At 40.6% G+C, this 25,019-nt stretch overlaps 1 protein-coding gene across 2 annotated transcripts in view; it reads left to right on the top strand.

Annotated features, from left to right (window-relative positions):
• LOC114653348 (solute carrier organic anion transporter family member 5A1) overlaps nt 1-25,019 on the top strand; it is a 223,801-nt gene that overhangs the window by 89,094 nt on the left and 109,688 nt on the right. The window lies entirely within an intron of this gene.

The following is a 25,019-nucleotide window of genomic DNA, read 5'->3' as shown; positions in this document are numbered from 1 at the left end:
TCTGTAGGTGGAAAGTGGTGGTATTGTGCTGGAAGTCTGTGGTGTAGAGGGTAAACAGGAAGGGAGACAGGACAGTTCCCTGATGCACCCCATTATTATACACCACCATTGCCAACACATAGTCACTCGGGCTCACAAAATGCGGTCTGTTGGTCAGGTAGTCCATGGGCCAGGAAATTGTGGGGGCCTCAAGATTTAAAGCCTTGAGCTTTTCCCCTAGTTGATGAGGCAGAATGGTGTTAAAAGCACTGGAAAAGACGAAGAACATTATCCTGACTGGCTGTGGGAAAGCACATTTAGGGGTCCATAGTGATGAGTGTTTTAGTTTGAAAACCAGAGTGGGCTTAGGGGATGGCGTAGGTGTGTATGGTAGGGTGGTTGAGCAGTGTTAATGGGGAAACTGGCTGATCATGCATTCATGGGCAGATGTGTGAATTAAGCTGTTTCCTCATTAGTACTCTGGGGATTATATTGGAGGCACCTATTTTCACAAGGCATTAAAGAAGCCTGAGCAAGATAGACTGGAGGAATCTAGAAAGAAGCAGAAAAAGACACAAGGAGTTTGGAGTTTAAAGGGAAAGGAAGAAAGAAACAAAAAGGAGCATGAGGACTGAGGCAGAGTTGGTGCTGCAGAGTGGAAGCAAGTAGTCAGGGTGGAATGAGTAGACAGTGCTCATGGGGCAGGGTCACACCTATTGAGTGCCCGAGGAGTTAGAGCAACCTACAGCTCCATGAGTCTCATGGATGCCAGGCAGCAGGCAAAGGGAGCAAGGCTTGTGAGGGTCCCCGCTGAATGCCGAGGGATGGCAGCAGGAGCATGAGCCAAATAAATGGCAGACTGAACTTGTTGGAAGACGTATCCTGCTGTTGAATAGGCTGCAAGGCCAGTAGGGATATGGATTAGAAGGAGTCACCAAAGCTTGTGATGTTTTTTAAAGGGACAGATCCTGACAGTATTTTAACCTTTTTTTGTTTTTTATTTATTTGATTATTTCCTTACATTCTAAACTCAACAGAATCACTGGTTTTATCATGAATTATTAATTTATTGATATAAGAAAACTGCACTTCACATTTGTTTTGGAACACTATATATTGAATAATAAAAGAACTGTACACATTTACACCTACCTGTTACACCCACCTGTTTGCCCAGTCCATCCTCGGGTTACATATACTGATGTCCCAGGTTCAAGGACAAGTATGTCAGCTGGGGACAACCCAGGCATCACAATGGCTTGTTAGTGCTTGCATTCCTCCAAAACAAATCTTTATCACAAATTGACCACAATTTTAGAGTACTGTTTTTTGACTTAGATGCAAGGGTTTAATGCTTCCTTTCTGGTATTCTGATCACTGACTGTTTTGTCTGACCCTTTTTGTTAATTAAAATTAATTATTTTTCTTCTCTGCCTTGAGCCTTGCATTTTCAAACAAAGAAAAATAATTACACATACTGGATGAATCTGGTTTGAGAAGATGATTGTTTTGTTAAACATATAAAAAATTGCTATTTTTTTCTTATAAGGCAGGAGTACCTGGAGAAAACTCATATGAACACAAGGAAAACAAGTCAATAATAGGCATATAATCTACTCAATATTTCTGCAAATGTGAGGGAGTAACACAGAAAACTTGGGGAAAAAAGAGAGACAAAAAAAAAATATATATATTTCTTATTTATTTTTTGCTTTCTAGCCTGATGGACATAGATATCTCCCTAACCTTTTTCTTAAATACTCTATTTTCATTTCTTAGGCATTATCTTCTGTAGCTTTAGCTTCAGGCATTAAATCTTCATTTTACATTCCTTCAGACTTTTCAACAAAATTCCAGACCAACAAAGCCACATAAATATCAAAATAATCCAAAATGTTTGCGTTATATCATCTTAGTATGCACAATTTTTCATATTCTCTTTCCTTTAATAATTTATCAAATATGGCTCACCAGCAGTAAGCTTTTTAAGATGCTCTGGTTTCCTGAAACCTAATATGATACTGCTAAGAAAAAAATGTATGTGGATATTCTAAAAATATCTATTGATTTATTTACGGTTGAGGCTACCTGAAATTCTCTTTCCTTTTATTGTTGTGGAATAAAAATGAATCTGATGATCCAACTCATAATTACTGTTGTTTGTGAACAGCAACCAATAACATATACAGTTATTTTCGGTGGGCCAGAAATGAAGACTCCTGTCCGTTACATACATGTATGTTTGTAGCTCTAACCTTACTTCTCTCTCTCTCTATCTGTCATGTTTCTTCTATAGCATGCTACTCTCTTGGTATTAATTTATTTAACTAGAGGTAATTTTTTTACATCATATATCGTAAATTGACTGGTACATACTTATCAAAAAAAAAAAAAAAAATGGAACAACTGTCAGATATCTTTTGTGACCCTCCATAAATATTTTTTCATAATTTCTATTTCACAGTTTTGGCTACTGTCCAATGTGTACAAGAATTTTTAGTATTCTTATTTCTTATCTACATATTGCTACCACACATTTTCTTAATACGTTCTTTCCTTCTTCAAAATGTGTTTTTGATTGGACACACTGCAGGAACTGGTCTTGTATGGGACACTGCTTCATTACTCACTCACTTTCACCAGTGCAATCTACTGTGGCCAGTTAACCTAATCTCTTTAAGATCGTTGGGATCCAACAAATGTGCACCTAGGAGGAATGTGCAAACGTCACACAGTTTACAAATGGATCTTTGAGGCACCTTTAATTTCCAGTATTATCAGACACTCTCAAGGCATACCACAGCACTCTTGGGAGGGATTAGTCTTGTCAAAATGACTCTTTGTCTTGAGTAAAATGACTTGCATCAGATTAATCCCATGACCTTTAAGGGTTATTCTAAAGGTGGTCACATGCAACAGATTAGTGCCTGCCACAGTAAGATGGGTTAAATGCAAATATTTGCAAAGAGGTAGTGCATCTGGAAACTTGATCAAGGGTGGAAGAAATAAGACCATACAAGGAGAATCTTTTAGGTTTGATCAGCAGAGATAAAGTGTGGTCCACTTACAAAATCCACTTTAATATGCAAGAGTATTTCAAATAAGGCTCGCCACCCATTAAGACGCACACCAGTCAGCCACAACATGTCCAATATTGTGAAGTTCCTCCTCATGCCACTTACACAACTCTGAACCAGTGAGGCATGGACTTCACAAGACAAGCAAAGGACACAATATGCACATCAAATACAGCAAGGAAAGGACAGTTCATTTTTAATCTAACATAGTGATGGGTTCACTTTTAAGATGAGGACTGGTTGGTGCTGCTCCCCTTAATACAAACATCATGCTGGGTTGGAAGTGCCACTGCTAGTGTAAATTGAGATTATGTGATCTCTTAGATCTTTGTTGACCATTTGAAAGTTATTCAGAATTACAGTATGATTTTTTTTTTCATGGAAAGAATACAGTTAAGGTGTTATAACCAGTTTACAACCAGTAAATGTGTTTATAACTCTGCCAAGTGTCACCATGTAATTAACATCTCAGTAGCACTAAGGTTTTACTATTATTATATACCAGTGAACACACTTGACTTATAGTTTTCATCCTCTTTTTCTGTACGTTTAGCATTTATTTGCTCAGAGGCTGATGCGCTTGCTACTTCCTGAGCTGCTCTTATTTTCTCCACCCTAGCGGCCTGCTTCTTCTCTTCTTTCCTCGGCATCTTTTCGCTTTAAATCTGACTAAGTCAATGTTTGTGTTGCAATTACTTAGTACATTTTCCTTAATTTTTCACTGAAGCTGGCACTTAAGTCTTCAATCTGCCTCAAGAATGCTTTAAGATATTGGAGAGGTAGGGGAAGTGACGGTGAAGGTGGGAGGTAATAAGAGCGGTGCCCATACGCATGCACCACACAGCCACCCTGCTGTCGAGAGTTGATTCTACAATAAAATAAAATGAAAATAAAAAGAGTGATAAAAATTATCACGCCAAAAGCAGACAGTAGAGGTCACGTAGTATATGTGTTCCAAATTTCAAGTCAATAGATTAAACAGTTTGCGAGATACAGGTGATTTAAAATCCTGGACAGACAAACGAACAGCCACGGTAGCGTATTATATAAGATTTGGCTGCTACCTATAGATAGATAGATAGATACTTTATTAATCCCAAGGGGAAATTCACATACTCCAGCAGTAGCATACTGATACAAAAAACAATATTAAATTAAACAGTAATAAAAAATGCAGGTAAAAACAGACAATAACTTTGAATAATGTTAACGTTTACCCCCCTGGGTGGAATTGAAGAGTCGCATAGTTTGGGGGAGGAACGATCTCCTCAGTCTGTCAGTGGAGCAGGACAGTGACAGCAGTCTGTCACTGAAGCTGCTCCTCTGTCTGGCAATGACACTGTTTAGTGGATGCAGTGGATTCTCTATAATTGATAAGAGCCTTCTGAGCGCCCATCGCTCCGCCACAGATGTCAAACTGTCCAGCTCCATGCCTACAATAGAGCCTGCCTTCCTCACCAGTTTGTCCAGGCATGAGGCATCCTTCTTCTTAATGCTGCCTCTCCAGCACACCACCACGTAGAAGAGGGCATGCGCCACAACCGTCTGATAGAACATCTGCAGAATCTTATTGCAGATGTTGAAGGACGCCAGCCTTCTAAGAAGTACAGCCGGCTCTGTCCTCTCTTGCACAGAGAATCAGTATTGGCAGTCCAGTCCAATTTATCATCCAGCTGCACTCCCAGGTGTTTATAGGTCTGCACCCTCTGCACACAGTCACCTCTGACGATCACGGGGTCCATGAGGGGTCTGGGCCTCCTAAAATCCACCACCAGTTCCTTGGTTTTGCTGGTGTTCAGGTGTAGGTGGTTTGAGTCGCACCATTTAACAAAGTCCTTGATGAGGTTCCTATACTCCTCCTCCTGCCCACTCCTGATGCAGCCCATGATAGCAGTGTTGTCAGTGAACTTTTGCACGTGGCAGGACTCTGAGCTGTATTGGAAGTCCGATGTATATTTGCTGAACAGGACCGGAGAAAGTACAGTCCCCTGCGGCACTCCTGTGTTGTTGACCACAATGTCAGACCTGCAGTTCCCGAGACGCACATTCTGAGGTCAGTTTGTAAGACAGTCCACGATCCATGCCAATAGGTATGAATCTAATCCCATCTCTGTCAGCTTGTCTCTAAGGAGCAGAGGTTGGATGGTGTTGAAGGCACTAGAGAAGTCTAGAAACATAATTCTTACAGCACCACTGCCTCTGTCCAAGTAGGAGAGTGATCGGTGTAGCATATAGATGATGGCATCCTCTGCTCCCACCTTCTCCTGGTATGCGAACTGCAAAGGGTCGAGGGTGTGTTGGACCTGTGGCCTCAGGTGGTGAAGCAGCAGCCTCTCCATGGTCTTCATCACATGTGACATCAGAGTGACAGGCTGGAAGTCGTTCAGCTCACTAGGACGTGATACCTTTGGGACTGGGGTGATGCAAGATGTTTTCCAAAGCCTTGGAACTCTCCCCTGTTCCAGGCTCAGGTTGAAGATGCGCTGTAGAGGACTCCCCAGCTCCGATGCATAGACCTTCAGCAGTTGTGGCGATACTCCATCTGGACCCATTGCTTTGCTGGCACAAAGTCTCTTCAGCTCTCTGCTTACCTGGGCTGCTGTAATTGTGGGTGGGGATGTCTCTCCTATGCTGGTATCAGCAGAAGGATGGGTGAAGGGTGCAGTACTCTGAGGTGAGAGTGGGTTAGGGTGATCAAACCTGTTAAAGACGTTGTTCATTTGGTTTGCTCTCTTCACGTCTCTCTCGATGGTGGCACCCCGCTTCGAGCTGCAGCCAGTGATGATCTTCATCCCATCCCACACTTCCTTCATGCTGTTATTCTGCAACTTCTGCTCCAGCTTTCTCCTGTACTGCTCCTTCGCCCGCCTTGAGCTGGACTCTGAGTTCCTTCTGCACGTGCTTCAGCTCATGCTGATCACCGCCTTTAAAAGCCCTTTTCTTCTGGTTCAAAAGGCCCTTGATGTCACTTGTAATCCATGGCTTGTTGTTATCATAGCAGCGTACAGTTCTTACTGGAACTACAATGTCCATACAGATGTTGATGTAGTCAGTAGTGCAGTCAACAACCTCCTCAATGTTCTCATTATGTGATCCCTGCAGGATATCCCAGTCTGTAGTTCCAAAGCATTCTCTCAGAGCCTGCTCTGCCTCAGGGGACCACTTCCTGAATGAGTGTGTGGTTGTAGGTAGGACCCTCACGCTTGGTTTGTAGTGAGGCTGAAGCAGAACCAGGTTATGATCTGCTTTCCCAAGCGCAGGCAGCGGGGTGGCGCTGTATTCGTCTTTAACATTTGCATAGTCTTAGTCAATAGTCTTATTTCCCTGGGTGTTACAGTCCACATACTGGGAGAAGGCAGGTAATGTTTTATCCAAGGTTACCAACAAGATCAGGATATCAGAATACATTATACTTGTTTACATACATTTTATTTTCAGCTAGCACCCAGAATTGTTAAGTGATTTGCTCAGGGTCAAACTATGAGTTGTTTCCTACCTATGGTTTCTGCCACTTATGTTGTCATGCATGTGCACCTGAGGGTCATCTTCCAGGCTCGCCTAAAATAAATAATACCAACCAGGGACGGTAACAGTCTTGTCTCTGTCTTCCCTCACAGCCTTGAGAAACGCTCCTTAAGGGCACTGAGATGAAAGAAGCCCCGCCCCTCCTGGTCTGCAGCATATAAAAGGACACTTCTGCAGGAGGATGGCGTCTCATTTTGATTGTGACCAGGCTTCTGTGCTAATGCAAGCCAGAAACAACCTCCTTATAAAGAGAATATCCAATTGAAAGGACTTTTAATCAATAAAGAATGCACATTTGGAGTGCTTCAATTGTTGTTCCTTTTATTTTGGTATAATTGAATGGTGTTTTTTGCCCAGTTGGCACCCCAAGCAGCCTGCTTTTGTCCTGCTTCTTCATTTTGCACCGCTACAATCCATAATACTACAATGCATACATATTGAAGATACAGCAGCAGTCCCATTTTAAAGGAAAAGTACTACTGTATGTCACAGTTCTGAAAAGCATAAGGTTACAATTTGTTTTATAGATTCTGTTATTTTAGTTTATTCATTTGTACCTGTATGTCCAGAGTGCTATATATTTCCTTCCATCCCACTTTTCAGCGTGTGAATTTCCCCTTGGGATTAATAAAGTATCTATCTATCTATCTATCTATCTATCTATCTATCTATCTATCTATCTATCTATCTATCTATCTATCTATCTATCTATCTATCTATCTATCTATCTATCTATCTATCTATCTATCTATCTATCTATCTATCTATCTATCTATCTATCTATCTTATAAATATGCTGTACTTAAAAAAAACTCAGAGTCAAGTATTAACAGACAGATGGTCCAAAGGATTAGATAATTTTGTGTGGCCATAACCTTTAGCTCTTTTTTCCACTTCAAAACATTAAATGGTGTTAGGGTTATTTAACTTTGTGAATATGGGAACGTATACCTCTCTGGTTGTGCACCCTTTCATCGCCACACCTGTCTGAAGGCGAGATGATTGCACTCTCCACAAGCATATTTGTTTCCCCTTGTGTTTACCTCTGGCTCTCACCATGCGCTCTGTTCATAAATTAGGACAGGCTGGGATGTTTGTTTCTCAGATGTTACAACTTAATAACATTCCTTTTGTTGTTTAGTACTAGACACTTACCCCTACCTCGAGAAGGCAGAATTCTTCGGGGATCTCCTATCCATGGGCCCTGCCGTATGGGCGTATAGCTTCTGTAGTTATTAAACCGAGAGGCAACCATCTTTGGGGACTTCATTCTTATAGGTTTATGGGGTAAGCTTTTAACAACATTTTGCCTCTCAGGCTGGGTATAGTTGTTTATTTCAGGACCACCCATGGAGTTACTGTTTGTGATACTGTGTGTCTTTCCACTTAACTACTTTCTCAGTGAGGGCATTTTTCTGAAACATTAAATGGGGATAGGGTTAAGGTTAGGCTCCACTTTTTGTCAAGCTTCTCTGTTTTTAAATACTCTATACTGTGTATATATATATATATATATATATATATATATATATATATATATATATATAATATATATATACAGGCTGTCAAATAAACGAACCACACACCGTGGCGCAGCGTAAAGGGGCTTCGTCTCTGATGCTGACGTCCGAGGTTTGATTCCCCGAGAGGGGAGCAGTAGAGTGCGTATGCCTGATGAGCCCAAATGAGGGCGAAACATGTGTCGCGTACTCTTTGCATTATTTGACAGTAAACTATGCAACATTCCATGATCTGCTTCTCGCAACTGAAAGAGGGCACCATGGCGGATGTTTGCCGAATGGCAGACCAACTACAAGCGTTACCTGGTAGGTAACCACCCACACAATTCAGGTTGTCGAGACTCAGACTACGAATGCAATAATATACTGTATATACACACATGCACAGGCTTTTCTTTAAACATCAGGACCATAGGTGGCATAGTGACCCAGTTGATGATAGCGAGGTTCAGTTCCTGGCCATGCCACTATCTACAAGGAGTCTGCATGTTGTCTGTTTGTCTGCAAGGACTTACTCCATGTACTTTGGTTTTCTTCCATATTATTATTTATTATACTCTTTATTATACTCTCTATTATAAAAGAAAATCTTGAGACAAGACTATTGCCAAGAGGTTTTTCCAAGTCCCACCCTCCTCTCAACCATTTTTAACCACACCCGCAGATTCTCTCACCTCTCATTCGTGTGAATGCTTTGTCAGACACAGTTCCTGCTCTCTCAGCTCTTATAAATTTTTGCATTTTTCCTCACTTTAAGTTCCCAATAAAAAAAGATTTATTATGTCCAAATCTTATTGGTGAATTTCATCCCGAAAGGTTATCAGCAGAAGAAATGAGTACACTGGCAATCCTAGAAACTGAGAAACAATGAAGTTAAACAAATAAAGCGAAAATTGTCGATCAGTTACACGGCAATAACATGTAAAATTTTAACAGGTGACAAGAAAGGTAATGTAGTACATCTTCCGTGGATAACATTAGACATCAAAGGAGATATTGATATGCCATTCGTATTAAAACATTTACAGTTTCCCATTACAATAGCTTTTGCTATGACAATTAACAAATCACAGGGACAAACATTCAAAAAAGTCGGTTTATTTATTACTGAGGAAGAAACAATATTCACTCACGGGCAGTTATACGTTGTGTTGTCACAATGTAAGTCCAAACATGGAATCAAAATTGAATGTGATATTGACAAAAGGTTTTTACAGTTTTACAGTAAAAGTGTAAGTTTAAAAAGTATGTGGGTGTTAATTTCAAAGCCAAACAGAATGAAAATGTGTAACACAACAAATACCTCAAACGCAAGACGAAACATAATTTTCTTTAAATTTGTTACGTTGTACTATTTTTACTATGGTTAATTACTCATTGTAATGTAAAATAGTTAGTTCTATTATGCATATGTAACTATTATCATGAAAATAACAATCTGTTTAAATTGTACATCTGCTTCCCCATACGCGAGTGGCAGATCCGTGAAGTGGCTAGTGCGCAGTGCCCACCCAGGGGTTGGTGAGTGAAGCGAACAGGGAGCAAAGTCCCCTAGTCTCAAAAAATAAACAGGCATGTTAGGGTAGCTGGTGACACTGAACTGGCACTATACTTGAAGTACTGCACGTGGGTGTGTACATGAGACAGACTGACTTTCCTTTCCACGGTTGAGGCTTGCTTTCCATGAAGTGCCCCTGGAATAGTAAGCAGCCTAGCAGCCCTATAATGGAGTATTGAGGTTCAGATGGATCACACACCATTTTAACATTTATCTTTTGAACATGCACAACAAGCAGTTTTTAAGATATTTTGATAAGCAATAACAAAATTGATAGTCAATAAACTACTTTGATCTTGGTTACATATTCTTGGATGAGTTACATGATGTTTCATTTTCCACTGGCATAGCATGCCTGTGACTGCATAAGTAATGAAGGCAAGACTAAAAATAATAGTTAAGCAACAGATGCTCATATGGCCACATAGCAACTTATCACTTTGCAAATATACAGTACTCCAAATAGGATTACTACACATGGCTGGCTACACTAAAGACAGCACATCTTGCCTAATGTTTGCTGTCTAGTGATCATCTGTCAGGCTTACTATTGCCATCTTTTCGCCAGCTCTGCTAAACCAAGCTTGGACTGCCTGGCAGCAGTCAATCAACAAGCAAGCTTAACACATCTGTCTTTGAGTAATATCAGTGTTCCAAGACATTTATTAAATCCATCCATCCATTTTCCAACCCGCTGAATCCGAACACAGGGTCACGGGGGTCTGCCGGAGCCAATCCCAGCCAACACAGGGCACAAGGCAGGGAACCAATCCTGGGCAGGGTGCCAACCCACCGCAGGACCATTTATTAAATGACACAGGAAAAGTTAAATAAAAGGAGCATTTGTGCCGGGCCTAGTTATAATGGAGCTGACCACAAATAATTTATTAGGTCTCTCCCAAGGGCTGTGAATAAAAGTACAAAAACATTTATCCATTGTGTAAATCCATTTTTTCTATTTTTTAGAGTCTTGTGGACCCAAAGCCTATTCTAACCACAATGGGGGCAAATTATTATAAAGGTAGAAAACTACACCACTAGCCCTACTGCCTCTCTAATGATTGGCTTCACAGTTCCTCATTTTGCAGTTCATGTGCAGCTTTGAACCTCTCTTATATGCATAACTGGAACACCATCCTGGGTTTGTTTTCTGTCTTTCCTGATGGTGCTGGTGTTCACTGTTGCTCTCTGCAGTCCTGTATTTACAAAGTGAATGTATGGAAAGACACACTGCAAACAAGAGCCATGGGTTTACTGCTCGAAATTTCCTTGAAGACAAACCATCATTCATATTTTTTAAGACATGATTCCAAGTAACTTTCATTAAACAAACATGACAATAGTTCTGAAATAAATACAGTGGCTTTGCAAAGTAGAGGAAACACCAAGACAAGAAAACAAACCTTTGGTAATAGTCTTTTTGAACGCTGTACTCCCTTCAAGTACAGTGGAACCTCAATTATCCGGTCTTTAATTAACCGTGCATTCGGTTATCTGGGATCGCCTAAAAAAAAACTGTTAGACATCACAAGACCGTGAAGATTTCGCTGCCAAGAATTCCGACTACGTGTGTCACAGCATAAGTTTTCTTTGTCGTTGAGTTTCTGAGAATTATTCTAAAAGGATTGAAAGTATAGGATCTGTGCACCAGCCAGGCGATCCCCTGCTGTGAAAAACCATTAGACTTCATCCGATGCAGAGGACTCGTTCCAAACACTCTCCCTCCCCTTTTTCCAAATCCAACGACTGCCATTTGTCAATAAGTTTTGACATTTGTCTTCTGCTTCAACGCTTTTCTTGGAAAAGATTGTGTATGGGTCGCACCGTCCATGTAGGCGACGCCTTGTTCCTAGTTCATTCAGTTGGTGTCCGCACCTCGAAGTTAGAAAGCGGCTTTGCGTAAGTTCGTGCCGAAATGTCGGGGTCCAGTGCGGGAGTGAAAAGAAAAAGAGTTGTTTTGTCAATTGCTATGAAACTGCAAATTGTTGAACGTGCTGAAAAGGGGGAATCAATTGCTAAGCTTTCATCAGAATTTAACATCGGAAATCAAACAGTGCGTGATATTGTTCGGAAGAAAGAAACTCTACAAGTTCGTAACTTCATCCGATACATTTAATGGGATGAGTGCACACAAGACAACAAAGGGTTCAAAATTTGACGATCTGGATAGAGCTGTGTTTGAATGGTTCAAGCAAAAATGCACCGAGGGATGTCCTGTATCTGGGCCATTGCTGCTCGAAAAAGTGAAATGGTTTCACTGTGAGATGAAGATTCCTGAACCATTTGCTGCGTCTCAAGGATGGCTGCAATGTTTCAAATCTTACCACGGAATTAGACAGTTGGATATCCAAGGTGAGAAACTAAGCGGTGATTCTGACACTGCAGCTCTCTACATAACGGAATTTAAACGACTTGTCGAGGCTCATGATCTTTCACCTGACCGACTTCATAATGCTGACGAGACTGGTTTGTATTGGAAGGCTTTGCCGTCAAAAACGCTCGTATCAAAAGAAGAAAAGTTTGCTCCAGGTCACAAGTCCAGTAAGGAACGAATAACAGTGCTAGCATGCGCTAACGCTAGTGGTTCACACAAATTGAAACTTGTATGCATTGGAAAGTCTAAGAATCCATGATCATTAAAGGGAACACAAATGCGCAATTTTCCTGTCCTTTACTACAATCATGGATGAACAGAGAGATTTTTAAAGATTGTTTTTTTAAACATTTTGTTCCTGATGTTCGAGACCAACTACGCTCCAAAAATTTGCCACAAAGAGCTGTGTTACTGTTGGACAACACACCTTCCCATCCAAGTGAAAATGTCCTGAAAACACGCGATGACCAGATTTTCGTCACATATCTTCCTCCAAACGTGACGTTGCTTAAGCAACCTATGGACCAGAGCATCTTAGAAGCATTCAAGCGTCGTTACAGGATATCTTTACTTCGTTCAGTCTTGGAAGAAGACGGAGATTTCCGTGAGTTTTACAAGAAACGGACAATTAAGGATGCAATTTTCTCATGTTCAGAGAGTTGGGATGACGTGCCGAACTTAACCTTTCGAAAGTCATGGCGAAAATTGTTCCCTGATGTGATGGATAGTGTTGAAAACGTCAATGACAGTGAAAGCCAAGAAATAACAGCGGCATCGCTTTTGGAGGAAATTCAAAATGTAAATTGATTTGAAAACGTCGAACAGAGAAAACATCGAAGAATGGCTACTCTCCGATAATGATCTGGATATCAAGTGAAAGACGGCGCTGCCATTGCTGCGAAAGCGAAGTCAAGTGCGGAATTGCTGGAAGAAAGTGACGATGACGTGGTCGAAGACGAACCTTCAGAAAAGAAAGTTTCGCTTGCAGAAGCACTAAATTGTGCCGAAACATTGCTAGACTTTCTTGAGCAGAAAGCGGATTCAAATTTTAGTGACACCCTAACACTTCGCAAACTCCGCACTTCAATAAAATTGAAGCGCTGCAAGAACACAAAGCAGCGTCTCCTGCCTGATTTTTTCAAGAAAACTTCATAAACAACACAAGAAAGGCAAGAATTTCATTGTACAGCACCTATTCTGGAATTTGCGAATTTTTAGAATTATTTTCGATTATTCGTGATTTTTGAATATCCGGATGACGGGCGCCGGTAATTAAACCAGATAATTGAGGTTCCACTGTATCTGTTTTGAGCAGTGGTCAAAGTGCCGGCCGTGCAGCCTAGTTACACATGTTCAATGCACTGTTTTAAGTGGAGGAACATCAAGATGGCAAGATGTTTATTTTATGGTGACCATTATCTAAAGAGATACAGTTCACTCATATAGAAAACATCCAACATGATGACATACAGTACATATTTGTAAAGTGGTTACATTTTTTATAACACTCTGACCCTACACTCAGGGAAAACTACAATAGAAAACAAATTGAATTGAATACTTGGCCATTGACCCTGCAGAGTTTAGTTGTCAACAACAACAACAGGTTATTTCTTGTATAGCCCGAAATCATACAAGGAATGCCTCAATGGACTTTAACAGGACCTGTTTTTGACAGCTCCCCCAGCCTTGACTCCCTAAGAAAACAAGAAAAAAATACCCCAAAAAAAACTTTGTAGGGAAAAGAAATTAAAGAAATCTTGGGAAAGGCAATTCAGAGAGAGACCCCCTTCCTGGTCGGTTGGGTGTGCAATGGGTGTCAAAAATGGGTTAAATACAATACACAAAACAGAACACAAGTAATCATCTTCATAAAACAGTAAACAGTAATCCTTTTCACAGAGTTAGATGGCCAATCTATCATTGTATTGTATTCCTGAGATGACAATCGTACAAACTACTTTCTTCTTGCACAGTGCTCCTCACCAAGTGCAGGCACGGAGCTCCATGACAACTCTCAAGGCAAATGCAAGAACAGATTATACCACTCACTGAATACAGAACTATCACATATGATAGGTTTGTTCAGAGACATCAAAAACAAAGTAGAAACTAATTAACATGTATGAAAAAAGCTACTATCTACCCTTGAACTAATTGGCCATTCTAGAGCTGAGTCAGGGCTGGGCCAGCCAATCCAGTGCTCCTATATCTGAGATGACTTTTTCATGGCACGCAAATAACTTGGCAGTAGAGCAATGGTACCAAGTGCCACATGAGAATACAGAGAAGAGAAACGGAATAGGAGAGGATTAGTAACAGTTTATAAATATCATATTACTTATATTTTAGTACCAATTTACATTTACTTATTTGGCTGATGCTTTTATCCAAGCCGACTGACAGCATTTATGGTATAATTGGTTACATTTCTTTTGATTCTCCAATCAGAGCACAGGCAGATCAAGTGACTTGCCCAGGGTCACACAGTGTCCATAGTGGGATCTGAACCCACAACCTCAGGGTTTGAAGTCCAAAGCCTTAACCACTACACCACACTGTCTACTACTACCTGAACACTACTAATGATTAACAACAGAGGTGCAGTATGCACAGCTAATCAGCAGCTCTAGTCAGGGTATGCTAAACTGAAGTAGTGAGTCTTCAGCTGGGATTTAAAAGGAGAGAATAAAGGAGCACCTCTTATAGTAGCAGGAAGACTATTCCACAGCTTCAGAGCCCTGTACAGGTTTTTTTTTAACCGTTTCCCATCTGAGTACTCTGGTCTTACACAAACATCCATAAAGATGTGGAGGTTATGTTAACTGATAATTCCAAATGAACCTTCTGTTAGTGTGTTTGTGCGTGACTGCGCTCTGCCAATGACTGGCACCTTGCCCAGAGCTTTATCCTGCCTTGAACATGATTCTGCTGGAGTTGGCTCCAGCCAACAGCAAAGCCGAATTAAGTGGGTTTGAGAATATTGTTTTTAACTTCATTAATTGGATACTTCTTATCAAACTAAATGCACCCTAAAACACTTTTCTTGGTGATAGTATTAACCCAGTAAGTGGCATCATTCTTTGCGGGTTAATGCTACTGTCTCACACCTCTGCGGACACAGAGTTTAGTTCATTAGTTTGATTGGAAGTGTCTATGGTAATTTTCTATGTGTCCTACCATGTTCTGTCACAATCCAAGAAAATGAACTGAGATATTCCAAAAAAATCACACATATGTCTGCATTCTCCTTTAAAGTATAATGATGTACTATTTATTGATTATATTTGCTGCACACTACACATAGGGAACATGCAGACTTCACATAGATTTAAATCCAGCCTGACTTACACACGCTAACTACTGCACCACTATACTGCCCTTTATTTGTCACTATTTAGTTTTACAATCTGCTTTCTCTATTCATATGTGATGGAGAGACAAAGCAGGTGGGCACCTGTCACTTCACAAAAGAGGGCATATAAAGACATAGTGGCTCACGTTCTGGTTTGATTTCATGACACCAGTTAGGCTGTTGCAGGAAGACTGCACTATTCGGGCAGATGGTGTGAACTGCCCAAAAGTGGAGCTGCATCTGAGAATCAAACTGCTACTCAAGTGCAGTAAGGTGGCAGTGCTACCAGTGGCCCACAGCAAGGCCTGTTTAGGTTGTAGTTACTGAATCACTGCCACTCCTCAGAGCAGTTGTGGTGATGTGTGAGCTTTCTGAAGACAGACTAATGGCAAAAGACTGCAGTGTACCACCTTTTCTTACCAGGCCTCTTTCCAATCATTATTGGTTTCTTCAAGTTCTTGTGAAACATATGTGTGGTGCAATACAGGCTAAATCTGCAAATCCTGTGGTGCACTTAAGGCCATTTTGCGACTTTTCCATCAACAGTCATCTGCAGCCTTCATTTTCGTGATGTTATGGAGTCAGAGGCAGTCAGTGCCAAGCTCCTGTGAAGGCTAGTTGTGTAGTCTGACGTGCCGAATGACTCACTGCAGCAAAATCAACCAATGAAAACTCATCTAGAAGTAAAACACGGCTATGAGGAATAAGAAATGTGGGTGTTTTGGACCTCAGATACAGATACTTGTTTGTCTCAAGGCAAAGAAAAAGGGGATGAGAGATTGCGGCTGAACTTGTCATACCTGTTAACCCTTTGTACAGCACCATCTCTGTCAAGCAGCACATTATTGGCTGTCAGAAAAAGGTGTGAGCACAACTGTAATGAAATGTCATCAAACAATCCCTAAATTTGCCATGCCCTTTCTGAGCTTAGACTCAGAAATCAGCATCTAAAATCATTCCCTTTCAAAATGGTTATGGTTAGCATGGCATGGCACCTATCGGTAGTATATTGCTACTTTAAAAAGCGTCTGCAGAACTAATAACTGATCATATGAAATAATAGTTGCTTTTACCTGGGGATGACCTCATCCTAAAACATAACACCAAAAAATGGAGACTACAAAACTGACATTTTGGAGAATCAGCATAAAACATCCAAGATGATCATGCAGCTGCAGGCTGTAAGTGAAATTTCAGGCACTTTTAGGAATCCTGATGCAATTCTGTCTGGTTGTCAGTGTCCATCTCTGCATTGCTTCAGCATGCTAGTCCCACAGCATTCTCAGTTCTCTGTAAAAGGTGATTACAGTGCAGCTGATACCAGCTGTTGTTGTTTAAGAGCACAACTCGCCACAATTAAAACGTCTTACCCTAAATGTGTTATGTTAATTATTTGGTGATTTGGCAGATAGTTGCATCAGAAGTAGTGGGAGGACAGAGCCAAAGCTGAATGGCTGACCTTTGGTGTAAAAGTCTTGATAAAAGTCTTAAATATTAGGCTTGTATGGTCTACTTTGTTAGGAGAGAAGAAGCAGATCATCTAAATTGTTTTGGCTTAATATTATAGATAGATAGATAGACAGAACTTTACTAGACTAACAGCAGAGCGCTGCGCTGTGCGTAGTTGAACCACCCTTAAGCCATTGTGAATGTGTTGTATTGCATCAGCTTCTTTCCTTTGTGGTTACCACATCATTTTTTGATTTACCCTTGTAATATATTTTTTACTATACTGTATGAGCCTTTATACTAATATGGCCAAGTCTTTTCATAACAATGGAGTAAGTCAGTTTTAGTTGGAATATTTTTTTTTTGAAAGAAGAACAAAGCAAGAAGAAATTAAGGCAGTAGATTTCTAATGCCAAGATGTAACCATTCTGGCTGCAAATACCAATCAACTGAGTACCAAGTTTTTTCGGGGACTACCTTGTGTGTTGATTTTATACATATGGCAAATTAAATTGACAGATGCAATGAGGATGTTTTAATAAACTGCATACCACAGGCTTTTTGTGACCTTCGTGACATATTCTTTGACTAAATCACTCTCAAGCAATGGTGAAGGACGGCATATACAGTAATGTCTCAGGGCAGAACAGTTAGAGGAGACAGGTGTTCTAATGGTGGCATTACTTTCCCTGTGGTCAAAATGTTGTGTGTCTTGTTGACAGTTGCAGGGCAAATTTAATCTCTACTTTTTAAATGATTTATATACAGGATAGTAGTAGTTGTTTTCTCAACAGTTTTTCCATGAGCTGACATAATTATTTCATGGTGCTGTGCTGATACGAAGATAATTACTTATTGACTACAAGTACCAAACTGACAAAAAGTACACATTTAAAACTTGTAACCAGAATAAAATTACTAAGCATGGCAGGGCACACCACCCACACAGGAGTGATCCATTGCTGTGCCACAATGTGACCTTGCTGCAGAAGAATATTTTAAATGAAAAGGGTTCACTTCTCTGTAGAAAGCTCTCTTACAGCTTAAATTCAATTTCCCCTTTTTTGTTTTTTGAATCCTACTAGTGGCTTAAAGTCAGAAAGGCGTAGTGGTTGCACTGCTGCCTCGCAGTAAAGAGATCATGACTTTGCGTCCTGGGTCCTCCCTTCTTGGAGAGCACTTTGAGTAGTGAAAAAAGCGCTATATAAATTTAAAAGAATTATTTTTAGAAAGTTATTTTCAGTAGTTGGCATGTTTAATATTCAGAATATGAGAGATTTACATTTGCATATAGATTTATTTGCTTAACAGATACTTTTATCCAAAGTGACTTACAAAGATGGTTAACATAATCAAGTAACATCGGTCTTGGGGCTGTTTTGAACATGGCAAGGCTATCCACAGATTAATCCTGATTTCTGAAATGATTTCAAACCGTCCAGATGTTGCTCTGTAATGGATTGGTATCCTGTTGAGATTTCTTTCTCCATTGTGGCTGATTCAGTCCGATACATTTCAGCAGTTGGTGACTATAAATTAGATTAAGACGGTAGAGAATTACAGAGAATTGCAGGTCTAATACACATGTATTTTTGTGGAATTCACATAACACCATGTCCATATATACTGTAGCATGGAGATCTGTTTATATCAGAGTGTCACTGGGGAGGGAATGATAGGCTGTATGGACAGACGAAGAGGAGGATTGGAAATCAGGAACATTAGACAGCAAGACTTCATCCTTGAGAAGAGATTTCCTGTGTGAGACTCCACTACTCCTGTGTGGTTCCCCTAGGTGTGGACCGGTAGACACATTTCTGACATTTTATTTTTTATGATTTTGAAGTCTAACACTATTAATACATCAGAGTGACAATTGTTTCTTCAAAATGTAATCCATTTGTTAATTTGCAGTGTTTATACCAATGTGGCAAATATAATTAAATAAATCAATTAATAATAATTAAAAATCAACAAGTCAAGACACATAACTATATGAAGCTTTAGGGAGTATAATTTATGGCTTTTGGTTGGCACGGGGAGTATGCACCCAACCAGTTTGACAAGGGCGACTCTGTTCGGACATTACATGAAGGCTTGAACCTTGAACATTATATAAGCCTATAAGCTATCCCTCACAGGAAGGTCTTAAACTGCTAAGCTGGCATAAAGTTGGGTTTAGATGACTAAAAGGCATCTGTTTATGATTGACCATTCTGTTCCATGATACCCCACTGGTTCGTGGCTTGTGCCTGGATTTGGTATACGTTTGTCACTCTGTCTCTTCAGCTGTCTCTTCAGCTCTTTCTTGACATCTTGCCATGAACAGAAGCCAAATTCTCTCTCTTGCCATTCGTCCTGGAAAAGAAGACAACTCTACATTGTCAGGCATATTGAAACAGGAATGCAGTCTGTGTTTCAATACTCCATTCAAAGGCCATGTGGTACACTCATTTTATTTTGCTTATACAGTGCATCCGGAAAGTATTCACAGCACGTCACTTTTTCCACATTTTGTTATGTTACAGCCTTATTCCAAAATGGATTAAATTCATTTTTTTCCTCAGAATTCTACACACAACACCCCATAATGACAACGTGAAAAACGTTTACTTGAGGTTTTTGCAAATTTATTAAAAATAAAAAAACTGAGAAATCACATGTACATAAGTATTCACAGCCTTTGCTCAATACTTTGTCAATGCACTTTTGGCAGCAATTACAGCCTCAAGTCTTTTCGAATATGATGCCACAAGCTTGGCACACCTATCCTTGGCCAGTTTCGCCCATTCCTCTTTGCAGCACCTCTCAAGCTCCATCAGGCTGGATGGGAAGCGTCGGTGCACAGCCATTTTAAGATCTCTCCAGAGATGTTCAATTGGATTCAAGTCTGGGTGCTGGCTGGGCCACTCAAGGACATTCACAGAGTTGTCCTGAAGCCACTCCTTTGATATCTTACCTGTGTGCTTAGGGTCGTTGTCCTGCTGAAAGATGAACCGTCGCCCCAGTCTGAGGTCAAGAGCGCTCTGGAGCAGGTTTTCATCCAGGATGTCTCTGTACATTGCTGCAGTCATCTTTCCCTTTATCCTGACTAGTCTCCCAGTTCCTGCCGCTGAAAAACATCCCCACAGCATGATGCTGCCACCACCATGCTTCACTGTAGGGATGGTATTGGCCTGGTGATGAACAGTGCCTGGTTTTCTCCAAAAGTGACGCCTGGCATTCACACCAAAGAGTTCAATCTTTGTCTCATCAGACCAGAGAATTTTCTTTCTCATGGTCTGAGAGTCCTTCAGGTGCCTTTTGGCAAACTCCAGGCGGGCTGCCATGTGCCTTTTACTAAGGAGTGGCTTCCGTCTGGCCACTCTACCATACAGGCCTGATTGGTGGATTGCTGCAGAAATGGTTGTCCTTCTGGAAGGTTCTCCTCTCTCCACAGAGGACCTCTGGAGCTCTGACAGAGTGACCATCGGGTTCTTGGTCACCTCCCTGACTAAGGCCCTTCTCCCCCAATCGCTCAGTTTAGATGGCCGGCCAGTTCTAGGAAGAGTCCTGGTGGTTTCGAACTTCTTCCACTTACGGATGATGGAGGCCACTGTGCTCATTGGGACCTTGAAAGCAGCAGAAATTTTTTCTATAACCTTCCCCAGATTTGTGCCTCGAGACAATCCTATCTCAGAGGTCTACAGACAATTCCTTTGACTTCATGCTTGGTTTGTGCTCTGACATGAACTGTCAATTGTGGGACCTTATATAGACAGGTGTGTGCATTTCCAAATCATGTCCAATCAACTGAATTTTTCCACAGATGGACTCCTATTAAGCTGCAGAAACATCTCAAGGATGATCAGGGGAAACAGGATGCACCTGAGCTCAATTTTGAGCTTCATGGCAAAGGCTGTGAATATTTATGTACATGTGCTTTCTCAATTTTTTTATTTTTAATAAATTTGCAAAAACCTCAAGTAAACATTTTTCACGTTGTCATAATGGGGTGTTGTGTCTAGAATTCTGAGGAAAAAATGAATTTAATCCATTTTGGAATAAGGCTGTAACATAACAAAATGTGGAAAAAGTGATGCGCTGTGAATACTTTCCGGATGCACTGTAATTTGGGAATATTATCTATAATACATAATTGAATGCATAGCACCTTCTCCAGCCTGTTCTTTCACTCTATCTAAATACTTGAGTTTATAGGTAAAGAAGGGAATGGTGGGAGGAAGTGCTGAAGTACAATACCTGACCACATAGCGGTACCTGTATGGGATTTGAGACATTTTTGTAAAGTCTACAAAATAAAGAGTAGAAAGGGGAAACTATGGTCACCTAGGACTCTGTTATGGCAAAACAATAATACATTCTATGTGTACAATTTTCATTAATGTTATGTTCTGTTGTTATGGCTATAGACACATCAGTTATGTGGTAATCAATACTAATGTTATCATTCATCCCACTCATTGTGTAGCTGAAACCATTGAATTATTTAATAAACACCCACTAACAATGATGTCTCTCAAAGCAGCATTAACAAACCGAGCTGAAGGCATAGCCAGTTTAGATGTCATTTGATGTGTTCATAGAGTATGTGCGTACTCCACTGGAGCATATCAATTTTTGTATAATAACTGCAATTTTAGAAAAAGTTGGTAATCCATCCATCCATCCATCCATTTTCCAACCCGCTGAATCTGAACACAGGGGTCTGCTGGAGCCAATCCCAGCCAACACAGGGCACAAGGCAGGAAACAATCCCGGGAAGGGTGCCAACCCACCGTAGGACACACACAAACACACCCACACACCAAGCACACACTAGGGCCAATTTAGAATCGCCAATCCACCTAACCTGCATGTCTTTGGACTGTGGGAGGAAACCGGAGCGCCCGGAGGAAACCAACGCAGACACGGGGAGAACATGCAAACTCCACGCAGGGAGGACCCGGGAAGCGAACCCAGGTCTCCTAACTGCGAGGCAGCAGCGCTACCACTGCGCCACCGTGCCGCCAAGTTGGTAATATTTTTGAAAATTAAATTGATACCTGAATTATGATCTTTTATCTGAAATAACTTATTTTAGAGAAAAGCACATTTTGTTGCTCATTTGAGAGACAGTTCATACAGCCACGACTAAGCATAAATTTCTTGCATAAAAATGGGATGCCTTTAGAATTACCTGTATTTCTGCATCAGTTTCTTTTAGGTATATGGTCACAATCCACCTAAACATATAACACTCAATCGCACTTCTTGTCGGCAAAGTGCACATCACAGACCAGGCTGAAGAAAGCAAGTGAGCCATTTTATTTAGTAACTGCTAGAACCTCCTTTAGCAACAGTAACCTCCACAAAGCATTTCCTAAAGCTGCTGATCAGACTTGTGCACTGGCTAGGATGAATTTTAGAACATTTCTCCTTTTATTGTTAAAGATAAACAGAATATTTACTGTATTCAGTGAGCTTTACATCATGCATTCATTTTCGTAACTTACTATGTGAGTGAGACTGGGAACAAGGGCAAGTGAATTTCCATTCATGTTTCCCTCTTCTAACTTGCTTATTCTATTCAGATTCATAGGCAACTGGTACATGTCTTGGAGTTCAACTGACAGGGTGCCAGTTATATACCAACATAGGATTTGAAACAAAGAATCTGGGGTTGTGATGCAGCGGTACTAACCACATCACCATCATGCTGCTCATCAAATAAACTTTCATCTCAAAAGCAAGTCAATGGTGTACTACAATCAAGTATTGCTGGAATATGTAGAAAATTATGATAGTGCCGTTGCAATTGTCCCCATTTTTTGAAATAGAAAATATTTTTGAGCTTTGATTAAAAAATTGATTTCAGCAAAAGCCATATCAATTGAGCTCCTGCTGGCTTAGCATATTGAGTCATTGAGTATCTTCATGTTTCAGCTAATAGTCTGGAAGTAGGGTTGTTTCCAGGTTAGCTTTTGTGAAATCCGCATGGTTTCGTGGTTTTCATTGTGGGATCCTGTTTTACTCCCATAGTTAAGTACGTAATGTTTAGGTTGTTGTTCAGTCTAAGCTGGTCTGTCTTGCCTGTACTCTCTAATGGAGTTGTGCTTTGTTTGAAGTTGGTTCAGATTTTGTGTCCATTTCGACCAGGACATATTGCCTCCCAGTTGATCTGTACTTGCAAAGATCAATTCAATAAATGGATGGATGGCAGTTGTTCTCTTTCATAGGCTTGTTTGCATATGTAAAAAGCACCTACTTTTGTTGTCATTTCTGCTTGTTTATCTGCCTTCCCAATGGAAACTCGGCTACCAGTGGACAAATTTTGTTGAAGTTGAGTACTTTTATTGCACAGGTTTGCGCAGGGAACTCGCTACCATCTAAACTGCTTGTGTGAACCTCTGCAACACCAACTCACTTCTCCTGCTGCTTCATGTCACATCAGGTCACTCAACTGACGTTTGGAGCTGTAAAAATACAGAATGCAAACAAGAAAAACAAAAAATCACTTTATCTAGAAAAGGTTCAAAGAGAAAAGGACATTTGTGTGCCGCTGTGCATACAGTTAATAAACATATTCTCTGTATTTGCGTTACACTACAAACAACCTCACTGCTGCATTATCTTCAGATTATAATTCAAGATTTTTCTGACAATACAAAAAGTTATTGGCAAAGCACCACAATACCCTCCTATCCTTCATGGTATCAACCTACAATTTTAGGGTGAGATTTCAACATATAGTGGGTTTTAGTTTTCCACAGGATACATCTTTCAAAATGTTTATTTTTAAGAAATTTGTACTGCGTTTACCCAAAATTACCAAAGTTCTGCAGCTTCAGTATGGGATTCTGGCAAATCTTGACACATTGAAATGATTCCACAGACACAATATCTTCATTTTAAAAACTTTAGTAAAAATTCAAAGTAAAACAGTTCACACAAAAATAGAGAAAAAAATTGATATAGCAAAGAAAAGAAAAGTTCCTGTTTAAGAAAAGTTCTGTTTAAAGCTTACTGTATATATCTTGTTTCACTCTTTAAGTTTGCTTACAGTTGAACCATTTCTAAATGTTCCAAAAATTGTACGCTGTGGCGGGCAGCCGGGGCCCATGCCCGGCTGGGACGCCCCTTCTACTTATGTTCTGGGGCTCCTCAGTACCTCCCCTGGGATGCGTGGTGGTAGCCTCCCTGACTGACGATGGTACCTCAGTTTCCCGCAGGGTTCTGTGGGAGATGGAGTTCTTCACAACACTGTGGGGATCTGGGGTGGCTGCCAGGGGGTGCTGCATGGATCCCGGAGCCAACCTGGACAACTCTACAGCCCCGCCCAGAAGTGCAATTAGGAACAGGTGATCAAGCACATGGAGCACTTCCGGGTGGGGTATAAAAAGGACCGGCAACCACCACTCGGGGCCAGAATCGGGAGGATGAGGTTGCCTGGGAGGAGTGGTGGTGCCAGGAGAATGGTTGTGGTTTGTGTTTAACTGTGCTTTGGACTGTGTTGTGGCTGGGGGGTTCACGGGGAAGACTTGCCCTCCAGCTGAAGAAAAATAAAAGTGTTTGTGTTTTTACACGTGCCTCAGTGTCAGTCTGTGCCGGGTCGGGCGCTATATAGCACCTTTTCACAATGCTTATCCCATTTTCGTACTGTAAATGGGTCTTTCAGTCCCTGCTAGCACTGGGAGGACCTGTTCTAAATGACAACCGACTCAATTAACACACTGTAGCTTAGTTATAGCAAGAAAGTTCTATCTCATATTAACTTACAGGGGGTAAAAGACTATACCATATTCTAATAGCTATTCTTCTGTAGAGAGTCAAGCAAACACTATGTGAATTTAACTTTAAGCATTAACTTTCTAAGGTTGGCACTTTCAACCAACAACTAAGAATAGTGCACAATCAATGCAATTTTTACATCACTTGAGTTGTAATCTGGTGCCTGTCACAGCTATTTCAGGCACCACAAGCCTATTTCTGTGTCTTTCATTACACGATATTGTAAAAACATTTATTTTATGTACTCTAGTAATACATGTAATTACATTCTATTATCACTGTTATTTATGAATACAGTAGGAATTTTTTATGATTGGTTAATAATCAATAAGATGGCAACCCAGGAGAATGCCATAATAATGTGGGGTTAATCCAATAATTTGGCAAAGCTCCTACTTTATTTACGTTATGT

The sequence above is a fragment of the Erpetoichthys calabaricus genome, chromosome 6 (genome assembly GCF_900747795.2).
Source record: "Erpetoichthys calabaricus chromosome 6, fErpCal1.3, whole genome shotgun sequence".
NCBI lineage: Eukaryota > Metazoa > Chordata > Cladistia > Polypteriformes > Polypteridae > Erpetoichthys > Erpetoichthys calabaricus.
The sequence above is the reverse complement of the archived record's forward strand: the minus strand, read 5'-3'. Positions and strand labels throughout refer to the sequence as shown.